The sequence below is a fragment of the Wasmannia auropunctata genome, unplaced genomic scaffold (genome assembly GCF_000956235.1).
Source record: "Wasmannia auropunctata unplaced genomic scaffold, wasmannia.A_1.0 LD336069.1, whole genome shotgun sequence".
Classification (NCBI taxonomy): Eukaryota; Metazoa; Arthropoda; class Insecta; order Hymenoptera; family Formicidae; genus Wasmannia; species Wasmannia auropunctata.
This window is the reverse complement of record NW_012026821.1, coordinates 2,137,893-2,160,997: the sequence shown is the minus strand read 5'-3', so window position 1 is coordinate 2,160,997 and position 23,105 is coordinate 2,137,893. Positions and strand designations below refer to the sequence as shown.

General features: G+C 37.4%; 1 protein-coding gene across 1 annotated transcript in view; it reads left to right on the top strand.

Moving 5' to 3' along the window:
* The window catches only part of LOC105450112, a 42,763-nt gene that overhangs the window by 1,528 nt on the left and 18,130 nt on the right, over positions 1-23,105 (top strand). The window lies entirely within an intron of this gene.

The following is a 23,105-nucleotide window of genomic DNA, read 5'->3' as shown; positions in this document are numbered from 1 at the left end:
ACTCTTGCGGTGATATTGCGTGCAAAAGAACAGACGATCGCTAATCGATATATGATTGATTTGATTTATTCAATCACGTCAGAACGAAAGAGAAGAACGTTGATTGAATAAATCATACATTGATCGACACACAATCAATCGCTCTTTTGCTGCACGTAATATTACTAAAAGCCCAACAGTATTATATTTTCGCAGTATTATATTTTCGATTCGTCCGTTAATATCATGCGATAATGAAATTTTGTGGAAAGCAGAATTAAAAGGAATTTATATTCCACTTTCTAAATTTATATTTGGATAAGCTTCTCACGTAGCAAGCTGACATTGTCTGCCGTTATTTTTATGTTAAAATGATATTTTTGGCGATATTTTAACGTTGAAATAACGGCAAATAATGTTAGCTTGCTACGTGGGAAGCTTAGACAAATATAAATTTAGAAAGTGGAATATCAATTTACGAACGTCGATATAAAAAAAAAATAATCCTAAAACTCTTGCGTCATTTTTTTTTCTACTGTTCTAATTCCACTTTCATAAATAGCACTGTTCAATCATAGAAAATCAATGTTATTGTGCATCGCTTTCTAATTCACGCTTTATTCCGCTGTATCGTTATGTTTTACACACTCCACTGCAGAAGAGAGATTAACAAGATTATTTATCTAATCGCTTGTAAGATATACAAGGCGCAAGGTATACAATATATGACGTTCGCGAGAAATTGCGACGAGATATAGAGAAATACGCGTGAAATTCAGAACAGAGGCGAGTCCCTAAATTAATCGGTTATCTTGATATATGTAAGTTATCTTGATATATGTAAGTAAAAGCGAGCACTTCCCTCGTTGTGCTTTTACGGTAATGTCTCACAAGAGGCAGGAAATGCTCGTTCGTCGGTGAGCGCGCGCTCGCAAGCGGCCACGCGCCCGGATCGGACCGGCGCCGCGTGACCGATGCGTGCGATATCGCGTATTCGACGATCGTGACGCGTGTAGATTTAATTTAATGTGCACGACGCAAAATTCGCGCGCGTGGATTCTCACGGATATTCGGATACTCCGGCATTCCTGATGAGTAACGAACCGGCGAGATCGCGCGTAGATCACGCTTGCCCTCTTTTACACGCAGAGAGCGACCCTCGGCACTTTCATCCGTCGATCTTTGTTCGGTTCGCGCGATACGAACGAATTAACGATGACACGGCGACGGAAATGCTACATTTGCAAAGCGAAATCTTTTACGTAACGGAATTTTCCTCGCGTATTATACGCTCATTCTCGGGGCCCCGATCGGTCCGAGATTCTTTGTCCGTGGGAATCTTCCCGAGGGAATAAAAAGTTCATTTCGTTTCGACAATTTATAAAAAGCATTTAAAATGCGCCTGAAAAAGGTAGCGCAACTTAATGACGTTGTAATAACTCTTGAATTTTTAGTATTATATCTGAAAACACGAATTCGATACATTATTAAATGTGATTTATCTCTCTTTTTGATTCAGATAAATGTAGGCATAAAAACATTCAAAGTGAATTGTGAGAATCATTTGTTTTTGTAAAATTAAGTATTAAACATGAGAAATCGAAGAGGATAGTAAATTATAATTATAGAATCATATTACTTAATCTTTTAATATCCTTAATTTTATAATATAAAATTAATAAAGTAATATCCTTAATTTATAATATTAACTTATTAAATCCTTAATTTTATATATATAAAATTAATGAAGTATTAAAAAAATTTTTGCGTTTTATAGACACCAAGATTCCTTAATCTTGTTACATTTATATTACTTTTGCGCCGCTACTACCCGTTAATCCCGTTAAAAATGTGATGAGCGAGAAAAGCGGGAACACACAACACGAAGAATCATCTCGAGAGTCGCGTATTTAATTTCGCGGAATCAATTCCCGCTGTTGATTCCGCTAACAATCCGCCTACTCTTTGCATATTCTCGCGATAATCCGCGATCTTCTCGCGGGGATGAATCAGCGCTTCAGACGAAAGCGAGGATCTTCTCGGAAGGATCCCATGAGAGACGCGGGCGCGCTCCTTATCGTTGTTGCCCCACCGTCGCGCGCGCGCGCGGCCCCGCGACTCTATTATTATATTATACTAACACGCACAACGAAGGGCACGAAACTCGATCTACCGACAAAATTGGATCCGCGACGGCTATCGCCTTTCTTCCCGAGAACTCGACGTGTGTCGGGACGATGCCGGTGGTGGTGGTATTAAGTATACGTCTCGCACGTGCACTAATCGTGCAGATAAAGAGTATCTCTCGCTATATGTGTGATAGACGAAGAAAAGATAGGTATGTGCAGCAGAGAGAAACGCTTCTTCGCCGCCACCGAAGGGTATCATTTGGGTTCTTTGGCAGGTTCATTATCAACGATAAGAATTGACGAAGTTATTGTTTAAAAAGGGAGAGTTTTAATGTTAATACAGAATAATTATGACATTATATAATTAATTAAGGAAAGAATTGTATCATATAATCGTATATTTCGTTTGATATTTTTATTTTAAAAGAAATGTATATATACTCATATATATAATATATATATGTGCGTACATATTATTGTTTTAAAAATAAAAATAGCAAATAAAGTATGATTTTATATTTAGATATAAATAACAGAATATATTTTTTTTGTTACACGTAAAATTTTATACACACAAAAGACGAAAATTTAATAAATTATATTTTTATTTTATATATATATATATATATATATATATATATATAATAAAATATATTTTTATTACATATGTAATAGAGATATAAAAAAATTACTTTTTTTATATCTTATTTGTTACATACATTAACTTTAAATGAAAAGATTAAACGTTAAACGTTAAAATTAATTAACTAGTTTTTTGCTTAATAATTATACAGTTTTCTGTCTTATCAAACGCATAGTTTCTTATAATCGTCCGTTAGATGGCGATCAAGAGGCTTTTTCTAAATTTATTTGGAGAATATTGAAGCTGTATAATCTTATACTGGTGCTCAACCTTGTGGCCCTTGTGCTCTTTTTTTCATGTAATATAAAAAAAATCAAATTTTTACGAAGGCATCATATTTCATTACGTATCTTATATATAAAATAAGTGAGAAATTATATTTATTTCTCTTTCCTTCCCCCCCCCCCCTCCGCCCTTCCCCTCACGTGTAATTTCGCGTGAGATAAGATAGACATTTAATTTTTCAGAATAAATTTCTATCTGTACCTTTTTGAATATTATCTCTTTAATGCAAAAGAATCATGACGTTGGGTTATGTCGATTCTTAATTAAGTAGTTTGTTTTAATTTATTCCTTTATGTATTTCTTCTCTCTCTACTGTGTTATAATTTTTTTTTACGCTTAACGTTCTCAATTTTTTCATTTGCGTCGTTGCACCATCCTTTGCCACATTACAGGGAAAAGAAAAGATGTTAAAAAGTCGCTTCCGATGTAGAACATTCTGCTAAAAAGCAGACAAGTTCAAACCCGGGATATTGAATTACGCATACACGAGTGGTTCTCGATCCTTATACACGTGCACGCGTCGCTCGTGTACACGCGAGTTTGGTAATACACGTGATCCGATGAATTCACAGGAATTTCCATCTGCAGCTCTTTTACTCTTTCACAGTTTTTTTTTTTTTTTTTTTAATAAATCGAGCATAATCAAATTGAGAAGGGAAAAAAGGAAAAAGATCGCGAAGCGCAGTTAAAGAAACGGTTATTTGGCCGCTTGCCCCATTTGTTTTGTTTCTTCGCCTTTCCGTTTGCAGCAGTAAAATTGTGACTTCGTCATCCGGGGAGACTGGAAAGTTGTCTCTGGCTTTTTGCGCGTGAAATTTTCCGCGAAAACAGAGGGTCGCCGGGTTTATCGAAGACCCCCTGCGTACGCAGACGACACGACCTCTCAACTTTCACATTATTGCCTGTGATAACGATAACAAATCCTCTCACATTACGTATGCTAGTTACCTCAGAAATCGCTTTCTTCTCGGCTGACTTCTGCGTAAAGTTAGCAATTCTATTTTCAAAATTTCGATAAAATTTGAAAGTTCTTGGTACGTTCCTTCAAACGAAAATTCAGGATATTAATAAATAAAGATCCAAAGGTAGAAATAGCTATGCGAGAATAATGAAATAATTTTCCACTTTTATCAGGATCGAAAAAGTGAATTTTCGCATATCTTTGGATCTCTATCTTTTTATGTTTAATTGCTCAAAATTTTTCTATTCTTCTCCCAACTCCATCTAAAAATTTGTTTTTATTGTGAAATTATTCTAAATTGAAAAAAAACATGCATTTAAGGGTCAACAACGCGTTATCAACACCTATTCTGCGAAACACTTCGATTTAAATTTATCTCCCAGCAATGAACTTACGCACTTTGCGATTCAAAGTGCAACGTGTAAACGCAACGTTTATTATTTATATCCTTTCTTTTTTTGCGTTCGTGGCGGTCGATATTCAAGCGACGATGTTTCCACAATTTGGAATTTTATCGCATTAATAATTAATAAAATGTTAATGTGTTAAGTAAAAATGAAAAACAGACATGCTGTAATATATTCTAACGCGATTTGTAAAAAAAATTATTTACTGGAATATATAAAAGCTATAAAAGTAGCCGCTGTTTTTTGTGACTTATCTATTCTACATCTTTCGACAATAATATAATTAACGTTCGATAATAATATAATTAACGTTACTATAATTTATGGTAATAAATCAGGTAATATATAATATTATCAGAAATCAAGTAATAGGATTGAAATAGCGCATAATTAAGTTATTTACGGCCATCAAACAGTAAAATATGAATATTTATCCGAATCGTCGCGGATGCACTTTTACATCGCGACATTCGACATGACCGGTGGTGCTATTATTGATTATGGACGATTATTGCCTACGATGTCGCGAAGCTTCGACGAGTCGAAGTTTGCCGATATTAATTTGATCGTGTTTCCGCTCGACGCGACGCGCAGTAGTCAATTGTAATTTTACGGTGGCCTTCCATTATGAAAACGTCAAGGGCAGACCGACCTGGCAATACACTTAACGTGATAATTATATAATGTCGCAAAAAAGCACAATAATAGGAAGGACCTAATTTTCGCTCATTATAATTAAATGTATTCTTTCAGGGAATTTCCGACCGCACGAGTTTTTATACGTGTATCGACGAATCGAGTTAAATTGTTATTGAAACTATATTTTATGAATTCTCTCTTCCGTGACAGGTTATTTCGATTATATCGCTTTAGTAATGGGATATCTTTTTTTTAAAATAGAGGTTGCATTTTTCTTTCTTATATTATTTTCTGGAGGTAGTCATTTTCTTGCCGTTAATATGTTACAATTTGAGAAACTCTGCGTTAGAGAATGTCACGAGCGTGCTTGGAGCATGAGCCAGAAGTATGAATCAAACCTAATATATCTTCAAGGAACTGCCTTTGTCCGAGTATGTCAAACTCGTTATCGGCGTGATCCACTTAATGAGACGAGCGCAATGGAGGCGTGCGGTAGGTATACGTGGCGGCAGCGTAATGTCAAGTTCGCGCCTTTAATGCCGTGACGGTCATCGACGCAACAAATATATCGAATGCGTCTCGTCTCAATGAATATATACTGGCGTACGCGCTGTATATAAACTATTTGCATTTGCGTGCACCAAAGGAAATAACAATTCTAGAAGAGACAAGGAAAAACAAGATAAACAAGAAACGTTACAAAAAAATTAGTGCTGGACGAGTAAATATTTGCCAAAGCAATACAATCTGAATGCAAAATAAAATTGATAAGTGAGGCGAGATAAATAAAAGAGGAAATTTCCGCAGAAGGCATGCAGATTTAATAATAACTCGATTTGATTTTTACTTAATGATCGTCGCTTTTTTTATTCACCGTCTCGATGGATGCTTTTGCGATTTAAACGCGGGACTCCGCGTGTGTGCGCGCGACGTCGAGAGATTGCAATGTCAATAACAATCCCCTGATGTCTTGAGTGGCGGGAGAGATAAGTGTGACGAAAACACGCCGGCGACTCACTGGGGGTCTGATAACCCCGGAGAAGGAGCCATCGTTCTTTTTTTCCTCTCATTTATTACCGGCACTCATATTGTTTTCTATATACTGAGCGCTCGTTTGCATGCGCGGATTCGCCGGCGATACGGCGTGTGACATTTACGCAGCAAATTGTGTAATAATCCCCAGTCAGAGTTTACAGCGGAGCGGCTTTATTTCGAAAGATAATGTCGCTCCCCGCGACGCGATACGTCCGCCTTGTTAATCTCACACATCATCTTCAATAATTGAGATATCATTTTATGATCGTCGCTCTCGAGTCGCGTTTCCTGTATCTCACATGATTAGCGAGATGAGTCGGCAAAGTAGTGCATAAAAAGTCTCACTTTCTCCGATTAAGCGAAAGATCTGAAATGTCAAATTATATAAATTTGTATCGAAAATCGACCTAAAAAAAAAAAGAGAGAATCTCCAGCATTTTTTGTGGCCATCTTTCTCCAGAGACATTACGTCGTAGAAAATACAAATTGATGTTTCTTTTCTGTCTTGTATCTTACATGCGTCGTGCACATATCGGGCAAGAACGGGCTCTCGCGACGATCTCACGGGACGGTTTACTAATGTGGACGTACTTTTACTTCTTGCTCTATTAAATCTTCATTTAAACGCTCCAATCGCGGACGATGTTGTCGCTATTTTCCTTCGAGATACGTATACGTATATATGACTATAGTCCGCCTTTGTGCGTTAAGAACCTTCTGTTACAATAAGGATGTTTGTATCTTTATTCATATACGACCCAATTGTGTTCGCCTCATTCGTTTCGCCTTCCTCATTCCGGAATATTCACCCGCGACAATTCGTCACGAGCGTAATAAAGGCGTAAATTCGCCTTTATCTCGTTACGCACTTAAGCGAGGCGAATAATAGAGACTTTTTACTTACGTAAAGTACCTACGTAAATTCAATTTATGCAGCCTCTATGTAAATTGTTTTCGTGCGCACGTTCTCGCAGGAGAGACAACTCCGCGGCCATCCCATTCATCACGCTTCGCGTTCAACTCTGCGCCCATTATAATTCTTTATTTTTTTTTCCTCACCTATACGTAACGAAATCTATCCAACAAGTTCTTTTCCTCATCCTTCCCTCGTCGCGTCGAAGGCGCGCGTGCGGTTTACGTTGTATAATTTTTTTCACGGTACTAATTCTAGATATAGGGACATTAAGCGAATATTAGATAGGAATATTGCGGATTCGAAGCTCTTGAAATGTTTATTAAGGGATCGCCCGTGAAAACTCACCGCGGCAGAATTCAAACAATTATTTATTAAGACGGTCTATTTACAGCTCCGGGGCCCTCCCTCTGTGTAACAGAAATTACGCGAATACATAGGTATACACGGTACACTCACGCGCACACGCACACGCGAGAATAAGCAATTTCCTTAAACGAAGGAAGTGGGCAAGTGCCTAACCTTCTCTCCAATAGGAGTCGCAATCTGAATGGCGCTTTACAAGCGGTAGAATGCATTCACGTGATTGCGACATGTGCCGCGTTTCCCGAAGTAACTCCGATCCCATGGACGTGTCATATCGATTTCGTGGCCCGCCGGACTTTGTCAACAAGCTTTTACGAATTTTAATTGACATTTAATAATGTATACCTCCATTCTCCAAGTTATACCGATTCATCTCTACTGAAGTTTTTATGAATTAATCCTGAAAAGATCGACGACGTATAGTTTAAAAGAATTTTATATATGTGATGTATGTAACACGTTTATATAGACAGTGGATTTTTTAAATATATAACGTAGCATAACAAGTAAAAAAAGATTTTTTATTACACTCTTGTTGTTACATTTTCAACGTCATTATATTACGAATATAAAGTTTGTATTTTGAATTATCAATATCATTATATTACAGATATAAAGCATTTACTGTAATTTACTGTATAAAATTTGAAGAAAGCGTGTTTAACATATTTCGTAAGGCAAACTCTATAAGATTTAATGAAAGTATTATTGGAAAGTTGTGGATTTTCGCTCAAAATTTCACTTTAGCCTGATCTGAAAGAAGGAGAACCTGAATCGTTAACCGTCGAGGAATCTCGATGAGTGCTCTTATTGCGATTTATCCTGATTCACCTGCGCGAAGCTCGTCCTGACCGAAAAAGAACATCATATACGTTAGAGCGACTATTTTTAGCACCGGTGTTGTATGTCGTGCACCTTTTATTAGCTAAGCAGTTCGCGTTCAAAAACATTCTTGATGGAATTGCTGATAACTCGGACTGCATATACGTGAGACCACTTTGCAAAGAATGCGCGCGCGCATATAAATTGCGTAATCCTATATCAATAATATGTCTTATCGCTGATCCCGAATAAATTCTACACGCTCGATCTCGTAATGACACAAATTTCCTTGATTTAATAAGCTAATAACAGTAACGATGAAATCAATAATAATGTACCGAAAAAAAACAAGACTTTTTAAACGATTTGGAAGATTAACTCGGTCGCGCCTACTAATATCATTCTCATATCAAATATCTTGATTAGAGACAAATAAATTTGAATTTAAATGAACTGGCGTTTGAATGTTTTATTAACACATAAATTCCACTTTTGCCGTCTATTTAAAAAACGGTAACAGACGTAATTCGCAATTTGTAACTTTAACGTTTATGTGGACTCGGTCGTTTGTCCACCATCTTCTCAAGCGCCAGATGGTCCTGGGATCTGTTTGCCGTCGATGCGCAATCACCTGACTTCGCCGCCAGTGCAATCCGGCTTGCGATGCTTTGAGAAAAGCTGCGTTAAGAAAATAGTAGCAGTGTCATCGTGTTTACTGGTTCAAACTCTGTTTACGGCGAAATACGGCGGCATCGTGTACGCTTCCACATGTCGTACTTTATATGGCGCGCTAATAAATTAAACTTTATATTTAGCCTAACGCGAATAAATCGAGTCTTGCCTAAAAATAGCTATACTTCCAAGTACGAGATGGTCTTCAGGTTTGTCCGAACAATTACTCCGCTTTACGCCGTGCTTATTTTAACCCGCGGTTGAATATTTTTATTAGGTGCTTTCATTACCGAATGCTTATCATTACCGGATATTATTTAAATGGCAGATTTCTTTAACCTTTGCTCGAGTTCAAACTGATCAGTCGAGCAACACGTGGTTATTTCTGGAAAAAAAAGTTTGTATAAAAATATCGCGGGCATATGCATTTATTTTTATTTGAAAAGTTACATTTACAGTTACAGTTTCAATGTCTATCTCTCGTTTGAGACTCAACGTTCGTCCAAATAAAGTACATAAACAATATATATCTATTACGACCGTATAAGTGTTTCACACGTAACGAATAAGGAAGGCCAGTGCACGGTCATAGCAGGATCTTAGCGCTTCTATTATTTTCTTATGTGATTTTACATACCTACGTATCCTAGCTTCGTACATAAACTTAATTGAAACTTTATTATGGAGCCCGATAAATTTATATTACATGCAACAGTAAATTTAGAGTGAATATATTTACTGAAAAAATTCAACAACTAGCTTGTTTTTCTTGCGCACGTTGTCGCACTCACAGCGTTTATTTTAATCCTTCTGTGTAAAGAATTATGCTAACAATTGTTGACGTAATCGATACTGAAGCGATTTAATTTTGACATTACGAAAGCTGTCGATCTTTCTTTATCTTTCTCTATCGGCAGTTCTGTCGCAGGTCAACTGTCAGTTATCGCCTGTTAACAAAAAAAAAGAGATCTCCATCAACATTTTATGGCTTTTATCTCAGGTGTTTGAACTCGGCTGAAATGTTAGATAAATAAGCGCGTTTGTGGAAGTTCTTTTTGTTGCAAGCTCACTGGTAGCGATCCCGCTCGTCATCGTCGACCTCGAATTTCGTAACGGCACACTCATGAAACGTGGCCGCCGAGCGCGCCGCGAAATCGTTTATCTGATAAGGCGCGAAAGGTGACCGCGCGTTCATACGGCAGCCGATTTCCTTCCCGTGCTCTTCGCTCGATAATAACTTAATGATTGTTGATAACTCGGAGATACAGGGTACGTGATGTCGGTGCAAAAAACCGATCGATCGTTTTTGTCACGTTTATTTGCATCGATAAAAAAACGTTCGGTTGATAAACGAACAAAATTACGTTGTGGAATTATTAAATTAAGACAGAAAATTACATAATAATATTATATAAATGCAACGTATACATAGATACATGTGTTATAGTTATATTTTCTTAATCTTGTGAGGATTTACAGTACTTTTTAATTTTTAATTAAATTATTATTATTATAAAATTATTATGTGTTTATAAAGAAATAAAGGTATACATGTATGTTTTAAGAATAAATATAAATAATAATAATAAAGAATAAATATAAATATAAATTGTCGACTCTTACAACGAAATTTAAGTAACTTTGTTTTTAAATATAAAATATGCATTTTACAAATTATAAGGCAGAGAGAGATATTATGAAATACGAAATATATGAGGGGAGTTGATTAGATACGGAATTTATATTTGTATAAGTGTGGCGCGCATGTGTTTTTATTTTCTGTTTGTTATTAAAGGAGAAATTTGAGAACGAGGTATGAGAAATAGGGAGAGATTGGCCTATCAAAAAACGCGTCACCAGACTGATAATTTCAACGATAGAGCGCGGCTGGTCTGGGCTCGAACGTGCGGGCAACTCTGAACTTCAGCACGCGAGATAAATCACGCAGAAAATGACTGCGTTTATTGGGGCAACGCACGCGCTGCAAAAGTGATTTACATGCGATGAATGATGAAATTATGAAGCTGAACGAATCAGAGCGGAGACGCGACCGGAATTTCTGTTTTGAACGCGCGTAGTAAAATTTATCACTGTACGGAGAAACTTCCTGACCGATCGATAATGTAACGCCACGCACGACCTACGACCTTGGTGTCTGGAAAGAATCTCTAGGAAGATTTTTAACGCGTACGTAGGAAGATTACTACCGCTTCGCTTGGCTTCCGTCAGTTTGCTCTTGTTTAGTTCCGCCTTACTGCGATGACTCGCTAAAGCAAATTGATGCCAATTTTGAATTATGACTCGCTCACGAAATTACGCTACGTGGAACCAGCATTTGCGGAGCCACAAATCTATATACTTGAAATTTGATCTTGATATATTTCTTAAGAAAGAAAATCAAAATTTATATTGAATAAAATTTGGATTGGTGGAAATGTAAGAGAATTTGGTACTTTACATAATTTTGCTATTGAAATATTTCTTAGAATAAAGATTTATTTAATATTAGGTAAGGTTTAGGGGCTCAATTTATAAAATTCTGAATATGAAAAGAATATCTATCTTCTATTTGTGTAATTGAAATTAAGCAGACGTACATCAACGTTGGGATTAAATATTTTATAGAACGCTTAGTCATTAGATAATACCTATGGCGTCTATAATAACTTTATAGATCCGTGTGCTCACGATTATATCACAATTCACAAATTGCATTGGCTTGCACGCAAGCTCGGAAGAAAATTTATTTAATAATCGCCCAAGGTCGTATTCATTTCCGCATGTTTATATAATTTTATGTAATTTCCTTTATTGTCCTTAAGTTAGTAATTGAAAATTACTGACGATCTGAAGCATCTGAGGAATGATCTGATTGTGAATTAATCGAATAATCGAACAGGTCGCGTCTGGGAAGTCAGCTGGAATATTGTCCTTGTGTCCTCGTAGAAAATTCGTGGGCATGTAATTTTCATCGACCAGTCGTAAAAATTTTATCATCGCGAATTTTCAATTCATGGAAAGGGGTAATGCGGTAGCGGCGGAATCCCGCATAAATTTCTTATGAAGTATGCAACAAAATAGCGCGCTCGTGCACAACTCGCCGGAGAATGGAATATTCAACGGAGTCCCTTAACGAACCGCGGAAGATGTCTGAGGGTCTTCGTTGACGGAAAAACGAATGCGTCGTAATAAATATCTGAATCGACATGGCAAGGATGCCTTCGGGAAAATTCAGCGAATCAAAGGAGCAAGGTCGGATAAGACGCCGCGCCGCGCGTAGCTCCGTTTGCCTTGTTAAATAAAATATAAGGTCGCAGCACGCAATGGTACGGATCATTTATTTACTTTGCCGTTCGTGCGGTATGGCAATTACTGAACGAACAATCTTTCCCGACCGCCGCCGTTGCCGGCCAAACGCACGCGAATCTCAAAGAGCGAAGCGGTTGTCGGAAACGGGACACTTTAGTCATCGAAGGAACCATGAATGTGTCATTCATGATTTATAATTCTCATATGAATTTAATTTGTAATTAAACATATATTAGGATATTTAAGAAGGCAGCCATTTCTCTTTTTGAATCTCCGATTTTGTTTAACTCTGACAAGATTGTAAAGTAAATTTGGATACATTAGAAAGTATAAATGGCACGTTTTATGAGTTAAATAGATAAATCAGATTTGAAAAATAAAAAAAAAACAATTTGAACGAAACTCTTTCGCGAGGACAAAGTCATATGACTGATTCTGATAATTTCTGTCCTGAAACTTTCAAGTTAGTCGTTTAAGGTCGACAATAATGAAGTGGTATATACATAATTATACCATTTATGCAAAAATTCTATAATTAATATAGCAGAAAAACTCTGACAAATCACAGTTCACGTACGTTCGTGCGGATCGACATTAAGTATGATTACAAGATTCTTCCTATCGCAATGCGATTTACCGGCGGTATTTAGATTAAACTGGAAAGAATGTATATACATATATGAATTCATTATGAATAGAATAGTAACGTGAATCATGTCTAAACTCGAGTAAAAATCGAAGATTTTCGCGTGTACTTGGCAAATTGTATTTTTTGTCTTAACTTTGCAACGGTTATTCTTATTTTATCTTCCTTGACATATACGACATTTCAGATATTATGGGCATTCATTCAGAATATTATAGATCCATGAAAAAGAAATATTGCGATAAATAAATTGACGTCAAGCTTTTTAGCAAAGTATACTAAAGTGTATTCAATAAAATGTTCAAATAAAGTTGAATTGAGAAAACCACGGACTAAGAATGTCTGGACGAAGCACAAAGTACTCTTACAAACGGGCCGTAAAGTTTGAGGGAAACAACGTCTACATTGGTCATTATATGCGTTACAATAGACATTTCATTCCCCTCACCTTTTGTGCTTTACCCTCGCAGCAGGTGCTCCGTTCAGGTATTCCTGCGAGTTCAAAGAGAAAAACGATCTTCTTGGCGAGACGAGCGCATGATTGCATATTACAAAATATACTTACAAGAGGTAAAACTCGCGAAATCCGCATCCTCGCGTTGTAATTCGGAAGCGCGTACGAGAGGTGCATCGACATTCGGTGCGTCGTACGACTTATCACTCGCTGCTCATTAATCCAATATGCCTTAATCGAGTTAGCCGGGAAAAGCGTTTCAAGGTCGCGATTTATTGCCTCGATCGCGGACGACGGGAATTGAGGCTCGCGAGCGCGCGACGCGAGATGCTGCGAGGCGGATGCCAGAATCTATTTGCGATCGCGCGAAAATTTGCAGTAAGATAGCCGTGTATACATATAAAACTGATGGAATTATGAAGCTATTAATTGGCATGGAGTCTAAAATTAATGAATTATTCCGAATTGATCAATCCGATTTACCGCGATGGCGGTAAGTTACCGCGTATATTGTAGATAGTCTGTCAATTATGTTTTCAATTAATAACTTAATCAATTTATTGCACTTGGCGCGCGCGAACAGAGGGCGATATATTTGGCAGGCTAAATATTCAAAATTATTCCGAATTGGTCGATTCCGATTTACCGTAGTGGTATAAGTTACCGCGTATATTGTACACAGTCTGTTAATTACGTTTCTAATTAATATACTTAATTAATTTATTTGCATTTGGCGCACGCCGTAAGGTGATTTATCTGGCACGTTAGATATTAATGATTATTCGACGCTTTGAATACAATTGACGCGTGAGTGCAACAACAATTGGTGCTCTCGCCAGAGGGTATTCGATGTATACCGAGTGCACTTTGAAATGTCGGAAGCAAAACGCCAAGGATCACACGCAAGGTTCGCACGCGCGTCGCATACGTCCCTCTTGCAGAGTATAAACGTCAGCATTCTCGCATCCTCTTCCTGCTTCGCGCGTCTCGAATTTTCACTTTAAAGTACCTTCAAGCGATCGAATTTATCATTTAAATTGTTTTCCGTCAACTTCTCTGATCTGACTGAAAATTCTCTTATTAAATTGATATCTTTACGTGAGATAAATATAATATTTATCGCAGATTCTCTCTTGGATGTCAGTTTCGTTAAACAAAGGTTCTGCATCGAGAGAGTTCATTTCACTTCGGCCGATCTCGGAAAGGGTGAGATTCAAGAATCTTATGCGGATCACGAATATCGAGGAGTTGCATCGCCATTTGCGAGTCTTGTTTCTCCTCCTCTTCTTCTGCCCTGTGTTTTCCGGGAAGGTCGGCGGCTTGGTATAGTTGAACTTGAGACCTGCAGAGCGGCCTTGGGAGGTCGAGGACTTGCTTTCACATGGGAAACGAATTGGTTCTTTCACGATCCGTGCTATTTGCTTCTACGGCGTGATTTTCTTACATTTTACGGAAAAATACCGAAAGTCATTTCGAGTTTTTATCCAATGGTTTTCCTTTTTTTCTTACAATTAGAAAGTCTGTCTCATTGAGGACAACATTTTTTTCCTACTATTTTTTTCTACCATATTAGAACCAATCAAATTTCAGCAAATTATCGTGATTTATGATGCTTATATCTTTGTATTCGAACTTTCTCAATTACTCGTTACGACTGTTACGAACAGTAGACGTTATGACAAGATTCTCAGGTAAATGACGAAATTTATCTTGCTGTTCCACAGGTACAGTACTTAATACATATAAAATAAGATGTATCAGCTAAAATAAAGTTCGTATATTTCGGTAAAATATGTATTCGTCTTCTTCAAGATAAAAGAAAAATATTTTATACAACGCTTGAGTGATCTCATCTCGTTTTCTGCTTCACGATTTCACCGCGTGACTCTCTCAGGCGACCGTATTTCGTCGAAAATACGTATAAAGAAGTTTATATTGACAGCAGATATTTTTCTTCGTCTACAAATAGTTTCAGCTTATCGTCGTGTGATTCTCACACGGTTGATTTATCTTTCCACGAAAACGTGATGAGAAATTTGTAATGAGCAGGTATCGTGTCCGCTTTCCTGGAAAACGTTCGCGTTCGCGAGCGTTTTATTGCATTTGTCTCCGGGGTATGAGAAATGTGCATTTTACCGCAACCTTGTGAGTGCATTACGCAGATTAAATGGCGCTTCGCGGACTTGGGACACTTGTCCGCACGCGCGCGAGCGCGCGATTTTTATACGTTGACGTTGTTTCCATTTATACCTATCGATCTCACAGGATTTATAGCGAATTCCGTCTACAAGATTAATCCATTACCACACGAATCTTCGGCACCTCCGTTTTTTATTTCTTCCTAGTAGTTATAATGACATGTGTTTCCAACACTTTCGATTTTATTATTCACTGTATATTTTATTTTATATCAGATATTCTTATAGCATCAGTAGATATTAATGACGCATATATTGAAATCGATCAAGCATTTCGAGAAAACATTATTTACGCGTATATTTTTCCGATAATTTTTTACAAAAACTTTTTATGTAAATTCAGGGAAGGACGGGGCTATTCGAAATCCGGGAAAACTCGCTATATATCGAATGCATTACCGAATGTCAAACTGGATTTTATCTATAGATTGCGCCTTTTTAGCCTGGCATTTATGGTTATATGACACTTATACTCGGTCCTCCTCTACATTCTACGCGCCTTTACTTTTTTTTTTCTAATTAAATAGAAAGATTTTGTAGAAATTTAAGTTCAATTTGATCTTTTGAGACCCAGTTTCACAATTCTCGGTTAATTCGATTTAACCGAAGTTCAACTCACTTTAATTATCTTTTTCCAATCTATAAAAATTAGAGAGATAAACAGTAAGTTAAACCGAGATTAAAGTTAATCTTATATACATTTGTGGAACCGGGCCTAAGTTCAATTATGCGGAATTCTGTGAGTGATCGAAGTCGAAATGTAATACGCAATAATTTTTTAAGATAGCGAAACGAAATACGCGTACGCGTATATTAACGCGTATATCGCAGGCATATATTGCAGGCGTCTTTTTTTAACCGTGGACCCGAGTCACCGCACTTTTTCTATGTTTTCATTCGTTCGCTCGCTCGCGCGCGCAAGGTTGTTGCCTGCGTCGTGGAATGCAGACGGTGAGAGAGTCGCAAAAACCAACGTCCTCCTATATCTCGCAGCATCTCGCTCTTCCTTCCTTCCCTGTCCCCCGTTTCCTCCGGCTCCGTTTTTATTTTCGCCTTTTTCTTTTATTCTGCGAATCTCACCACGGCGCGCAGACGGCGGATCCACGAGCCGGGTGTATTTACCGGCGGCTTTGCGATTCCCGAAACGGCGCATTAAAAAACTTACCAACTTCATCCGCCACGTGCGTTCGTCTGATTTACGCTCATCCATGTTTATGCTGTTGGCTGTTAGCTCATAAAACACGGCCCGAGCTTTCCCGCGGCAAAAGATGTATTGTTAACATTTCCAAAACGAATGTGTACACTCAGCAAAATTCAAATGCAATGAGAAAGGGTAATATATTATTTTTTAATCTGATCGGTAAACAATATACGCAGAAGTCAAATCATCAAGACTAATAATCATCTCCGATTTTTGTAATTGTCTTCATTTTATTATTCAAGTATACGTGATAGTTCATCAATTTTCTTTTTTCATGAAGTTGATTAATTTAGCTTTTGAGCGATTCATTTAAAAAAAGAAGAATATTTTGTAAGTGATTTATTGATGTTTTGAAAGTAACGCTTTGATGTTTGCAGTTCTCAATCGGTCGCGAAGTGTCGATTTTAAAGAAAAATAGTCGCGAGCTAAATATACTTGAATATTTGTGAAACGCTAAAAATAGTGGATATTGACTTACCTACTACCTATCGACTTATCGCGAGTGATAATCTTGAAGTAAAAACAAAATCTTTATTGATCGAACTCTCTTTATCTCCCGTATTTTATTTTGGACCGCGCAAGAAAGAGTCAATGATATCTTTTCGGCCGCGTGGTGACGTTCAGCCCGCATTGTATGCACGGGAGACCAATTCTGTTTTTATATTCTTTCCTTTTGCGATAAAACTTATCAGCGGGGCCACGCACGATAAAAATCTCTTATCGATGGAAACATGGAAATCGGTGACCGTACTTAATATTCTAGAGTTTAATGGACCGATAACATGAATGGAAATTTTTTTGTCTAATGTTAAACGTTAATGTTGGTGAGCAGGAAATTCATTTTTCTTTCCAGCTTTTCCAGCGGAACAATTATAATACAAAATTCTGTAAAATATATAACATTATGAAAATAAAGTTATAGATACTACTTACCATTCGTATACGTAAGTCGGTATTCGCTACTTTTGGCGTTTTACGAGTATTCCATAAATACATATCTAGCGAATTGCAATTATTCTCTTTTACCATCGATTTCGCGGAATTGTTTTTGATTTAATGCGTGTATGAAATATCAAATAAAAAAAATTCCTGGATTTCGGAATCGACAATTTGGCATGGCGTCCCACGAGTATTCCATAAATACCTATCATATATCTAGGAATTGCAATTATTCTCGTTTACCATCGAGTTGTCGGAATTGTTTTTGATTTAATGCGCATATTAAATATCAAATAAAAAAATTCTTAGATTTCGGAACTCGCGATTTGGCACGGCATCCCACGAGTATTCCACATAAATACCTCTACATATCTAGGAATTGCAACTATTTTCTTTTACCATCAGTTTTTCGAGATTGTTCTTGATTTAATGCGTATATATGAAATATCAAATAAAAAAAGTTCTTAGATTTGGGAACCGGCGATTTGGCACGGCGCGGCGTCCCATTACTTATTTGTAAAAGCGCGCAATCATCGAGCGCGCCTTCCTCTCTTTTCGTTTTAATCGCGGTCATTTAAAACCTAGTCCGATCGATTAACGTCACCATGAGACGATTCGCGACTTCTTACGACTGGCTCGAACTGGTTTCACTTAAGGCTCGTGTGAGACGGAGACATTGTTCAACATTTTGCCTATGACATCTGTGATAATGACGCAGTTAGTGATGGATCGGATAAATGATAATTCGACGACATTAATTTAAAAAAGTATTATCACGTTTTTTGGTTTTTTTTGCTTCATTTATCATTACGATCAATAATACTTTATCAATAATATATGCATGTATACAAGAAAGGATTAATTTTGTTTTACGTGTCATTTCGTTTTGTCATAATAAATATTGCATAAATTACTCTTTGAAAAGGTTATGTTTTTGTAGTTATAACATCTTTTTTATTAGTGCCCCGTCGAACATTTCCGAATATTTTTCGAAATAATATTTTCCCATCGGACAGAAGTATTCAGTATTAATAAAAAATATCGTAACATGAATATAATCTTTTAAAATAATTATTCGTGCAATATTGATTACAACAGAAATATAATATTAAATAAAAGTAAAAAATTACGCATTTTTTAATTTTCCATATGTTGTAAATATATATGCAATCTCTTTTTTATTTAAAATTGAATTTCTCTATTTTATTTAAAACTGAACGTTTATATTTAATATTCTTTGACGCACTGGAAACGATCTTTTATATTTTCATGCACTTTTGTGAAAAAAATTAACAATTTTATTTTCATATTCGGATCTATATTGGATATTTTTATTATCTCTCTAATTTGAGAAATTTTTAATTAGTTTTTCATATAAATGAGTCTTCACACAGATAAATAAGAAACAATATTATATACCCTCATATATAATGTATAGTGTACCCTCACATGTAGAAATTAAATTTATCATATTATCATATTTTTAATTATTTATTGTTGAATTAATTACAAAGAAAAATAATTAATGATCGTCTTATTGAGCATTTTTAAAGCATATTTAAAGAAAAGTTCACTCGAGATTAATTTTTAAGGCTAAAGATCTTGTAAAGGTATTATTTGCATTCTGAAGGCTAATCCACGAGAAATTAACGAAATTAATTTGCGAGCCAACGAATACAATCCTTGAGTCGCTCGTATTTCCTCGATTACCAATGTCAGTTTATCTGTTTGTTTGCTTTATTCATCAGATGTGGAACTGCTCACAGACCCGACAGTAATCAAAGGCCTTCCCGACCAATCGTAAATTATCGAAATTGTTGCTGAACGACGTCGCCGATCGAATTCGCATCGCGAGCGCCTCGTGCTGCATTATTTAGCTCAAGGCCGACGGCGCGGTCTTCCGCGGAAATTCATTTCATACTATTCTTCAAATTTCAACCTGTTCCCGTCCTTGGAGAGAGACGCATTTAAGATCGCATTTCACGGCCGTTTTAAACTGCCGATCGGTTGAATCTCTCGGTTGCTTCTGAAGTTACAAGTCTATGCGATAAAGGTGCACTGCATCTTGTGCGCAAGATATACCTTGCCAAGTTTAAAGCTAAACAATTACTCTCGCACGAAATGCGATATGTGAATACTATTATAATTATCAGCTTTTATCACTTAGGGGATGTACCGTTTTTATTGCATCGAATTCGATATGACGTTTGACAATTTAGTATCTAATATTGAAGAAGAATGTAATAGTAAAATATATAATTTATATATATTATAATTTACAAAATACATTATACATATTAGAATTTTTTAAAGTTCGATTTGATCGAAGATTTAATTCTTGATAAACGTAAGATTGAATCTTCGACTGAATCGAATATATTTCTGATAAGCGGCAATTTGGAGGCTCGCGATTGCCTCCGAACTTTCGTCACGTTGTTTACCATAATCATTATTTTGAATAGAACTCGCAAGTACGTACGTAAATGCACGCCTCCTTAGGAAGGCGGGAGACTCTCGTGCGTATTCGTATGTATTCTTTTTCATAAATTGTGTTTGCGATCATTTCTCGTCGTGATAACGAAAGCTATCTGTACACACGCTCTAGTGACGTAAGAACGCATTAGGAAATGAAATCGCGGTTACATATATGCCAATATACATTTTATGTAACCGCGCTGTCGTATATATGATGCGTACTCGCACGACCGGATCGACAATACCGTCGGTATTTCTTTTAAGAAATCGTGTATATTAGATTCTACGCGATTGTACGTAACATCAATTGGTTATCAGAAAATTAAAAACGATAAAGTAATTTTTAAATCGACCATGTTATCGTGGAAGGAGATCTTCTTTGTTTTTAAATTTTACGGAACATTTCTCGCATTAAATTTACATAAAATAATAATGTTTAGTGGATTTTTCTCTGAAAGGAAATAAATCTTTTTCATCTGATATGTCCAAAATGTGCAGATGTTTTGTTTGGAGATAAAATTTTGCAAGTAATGCTTCAGGTGGAATGGCGCCTAGCGCGAGTTTTTTTCTCCCGGGGATTCGAGATTGACGACGATCAAATCGTGTCGGGAGATTAATGAAATGTGACAGGCGCGCGCGAGCGAATTACGAAAGCGCAGGGTGAGAAAAATATGTTAATCTCCGGCGTCACGAGACCCGTGTCGGCTCACTCACGTGATCTTATCGCGCAAGGGGCGGCAAAGAACAGCGCGCGTGAATAATTATTGCTTCGCGATATCGCGCGGTCGAGACGATCACGAGGCGCGAGATACGAGTGTGGATTTTATTACGCGCTAAATTATCGCTCGCGAACTCGATCGCTCGCGCCGAGATGAGCGCTGATGCCTCCTCGCAGGATCATACGCCATTCGGATGATCAACTGCGACAACAATCGGAGTATTAATTGCGGGTGCATATACGCACCGTCCACGTGACGATTGCAATGACGGATGACCCGCTAATTAACGGTGTGTGTTGCTTTATGCGATTTGCGGCAGTAACGTGTTGCGAAGGCACGTGGATGCCGTAATCGCATTTTTGAAATTTTCAGTTGCATCATGTCTAAAAGAGAAGTTTATGCAATTTTATATTTGTTTAATATTTTTTTATAATTGATAAACTAGAAGCTCTCACGCACAGTAAAGAGAAAAATTGTACGTATAATTTTCCCGAAGATTTATAGTTTTTTTTTTTTAATAATTACAATTTTACATCAACGATCGAGGAACAATTGAAAGTATCTCTTCCACTGAAAAGATTTGATAAAATTTCTAATTGGTGTTTGTGAAAGATTTTTAAAAATCATTATCTGACAATATTACATGATTATACTCGGTGAAAGACGACACTGTTATTTGTACAAGTGTAGTCGTTATTGCCACACTATAAAACTGTGAATTTACGATTTAGAGGTAAATGGCCGATATTTATTTTTTTTACTCTAATGTAAGTATGTCACTTTTGCTCTTGCAGAATTGCTCTTGCGGAATTCCTTGATCCGTTACAGCTTTTTAAAGCTTCTCAAAGCTTAATCGCAACGTGATAAATACGGATTTGCAGCGTTCGATGACGTCATTAAATTAATGCCGTCACGACGGCGTTATTGAATCGTAAAGAATCGCTGACGTCTTTAGCCATCCTACAAGGTCTTCGCATATAATTGCTATCCGTGACGTCACTCCGAACTCACTGACCAGTGATAAGTGCGATATCGATCTGGGAGTATTATTATATACCTGTGCACTCCGCGCGTGGTACACTCGCTCGGGTGTATCCTCAATAAAAGGAAAAGTCTCGTTTGGCTCGGCACTTATAATGCTCGCTCTGGGAAAATTGCGCCGTCCGAGATGTCCCCGCCGCGTGCAGGAAAACAAGACGCGGCAGGGTGGCTCGCCGAGAGATGTGCCTCGTGCATTTGCAAATGGAACACGCGAAGAAAGCGATTGTAAGTGATTGGCACGTGTCTCCACGTGTAACGTCGCGCCGCGCTCGCGCCAGAACGTTGCACGCGGCGCGTCCGCGCGCAGGTGATACGAACACACTCGCGCAAATTTATTTACGCACACGTGCGCGCTCAAGTGGACGCTGAAACGGTCCTCCGGCGTCTGTGTATATGTACGTCTGATCGGTCAATTTCATCGACCACTCCTACAGTCCTACCTACACGTCCACAATCGTGGGTGGTGCGCGTGCTGTACCCACTGCCAACTCGGCACCCGGTAATCGGTCCACGTGTATAACGGCCACAAGGAAAACGTAGAGTAGGAAACTCGAGTCTTATATTTATGAAACGAGAACGTATCGGGCTTGTTCCTGAGATCGATCAACCGGGATTAGAAGTGTCGACCAATGTTGTATATCACTTCTTGATGAGTCATTTATCATTGCAACAAAGTTTTATTATTATCGCGGATTGCATTAAGCTTGAGGAGCGTGTATCCCGATATACGGCCAGATACGATATTTTCGGGAGACGCATTGCTTTTCGCCTGCACTCGATTGATCAATAATTATATTTCTTTTGTTTGGAAATTAAAAATATCGAGAAAGACAATTGATGTAAGTTATAACAGACATTTATATCAGTTAAGCAGTTATTAATCGAGTTATAAATGTATAGCACTTTCTTCATCGCGACTGCATAAAGAAATTAATTTTTAATCGTTAACGACGCGAACTTGTCGCGACTATAAATTCGATCTCTTAATAATAGAAGCTGACAGCTGTAATACGAGTTTCTATTATGGGAAGTTCATAAATGGAAATTTCATAAAAAAGACATTCCGCACGAGTTCGCTGCGAATTATAGGTCGTTTAAAGTGGGCGTAAAACGGCCATTGGAGTCGGATAAAAATTTCACGAGAATCTACTTCCTCGATGCACCCTGCACGCCCTTTGCACTTTGCCGAGTTGAAAAACCGCGGGAGTCACGAAGTGTGGAAGCGCGTATGTACGAATCGGAGAAATTCGCACACATGAATGAATATCTTTA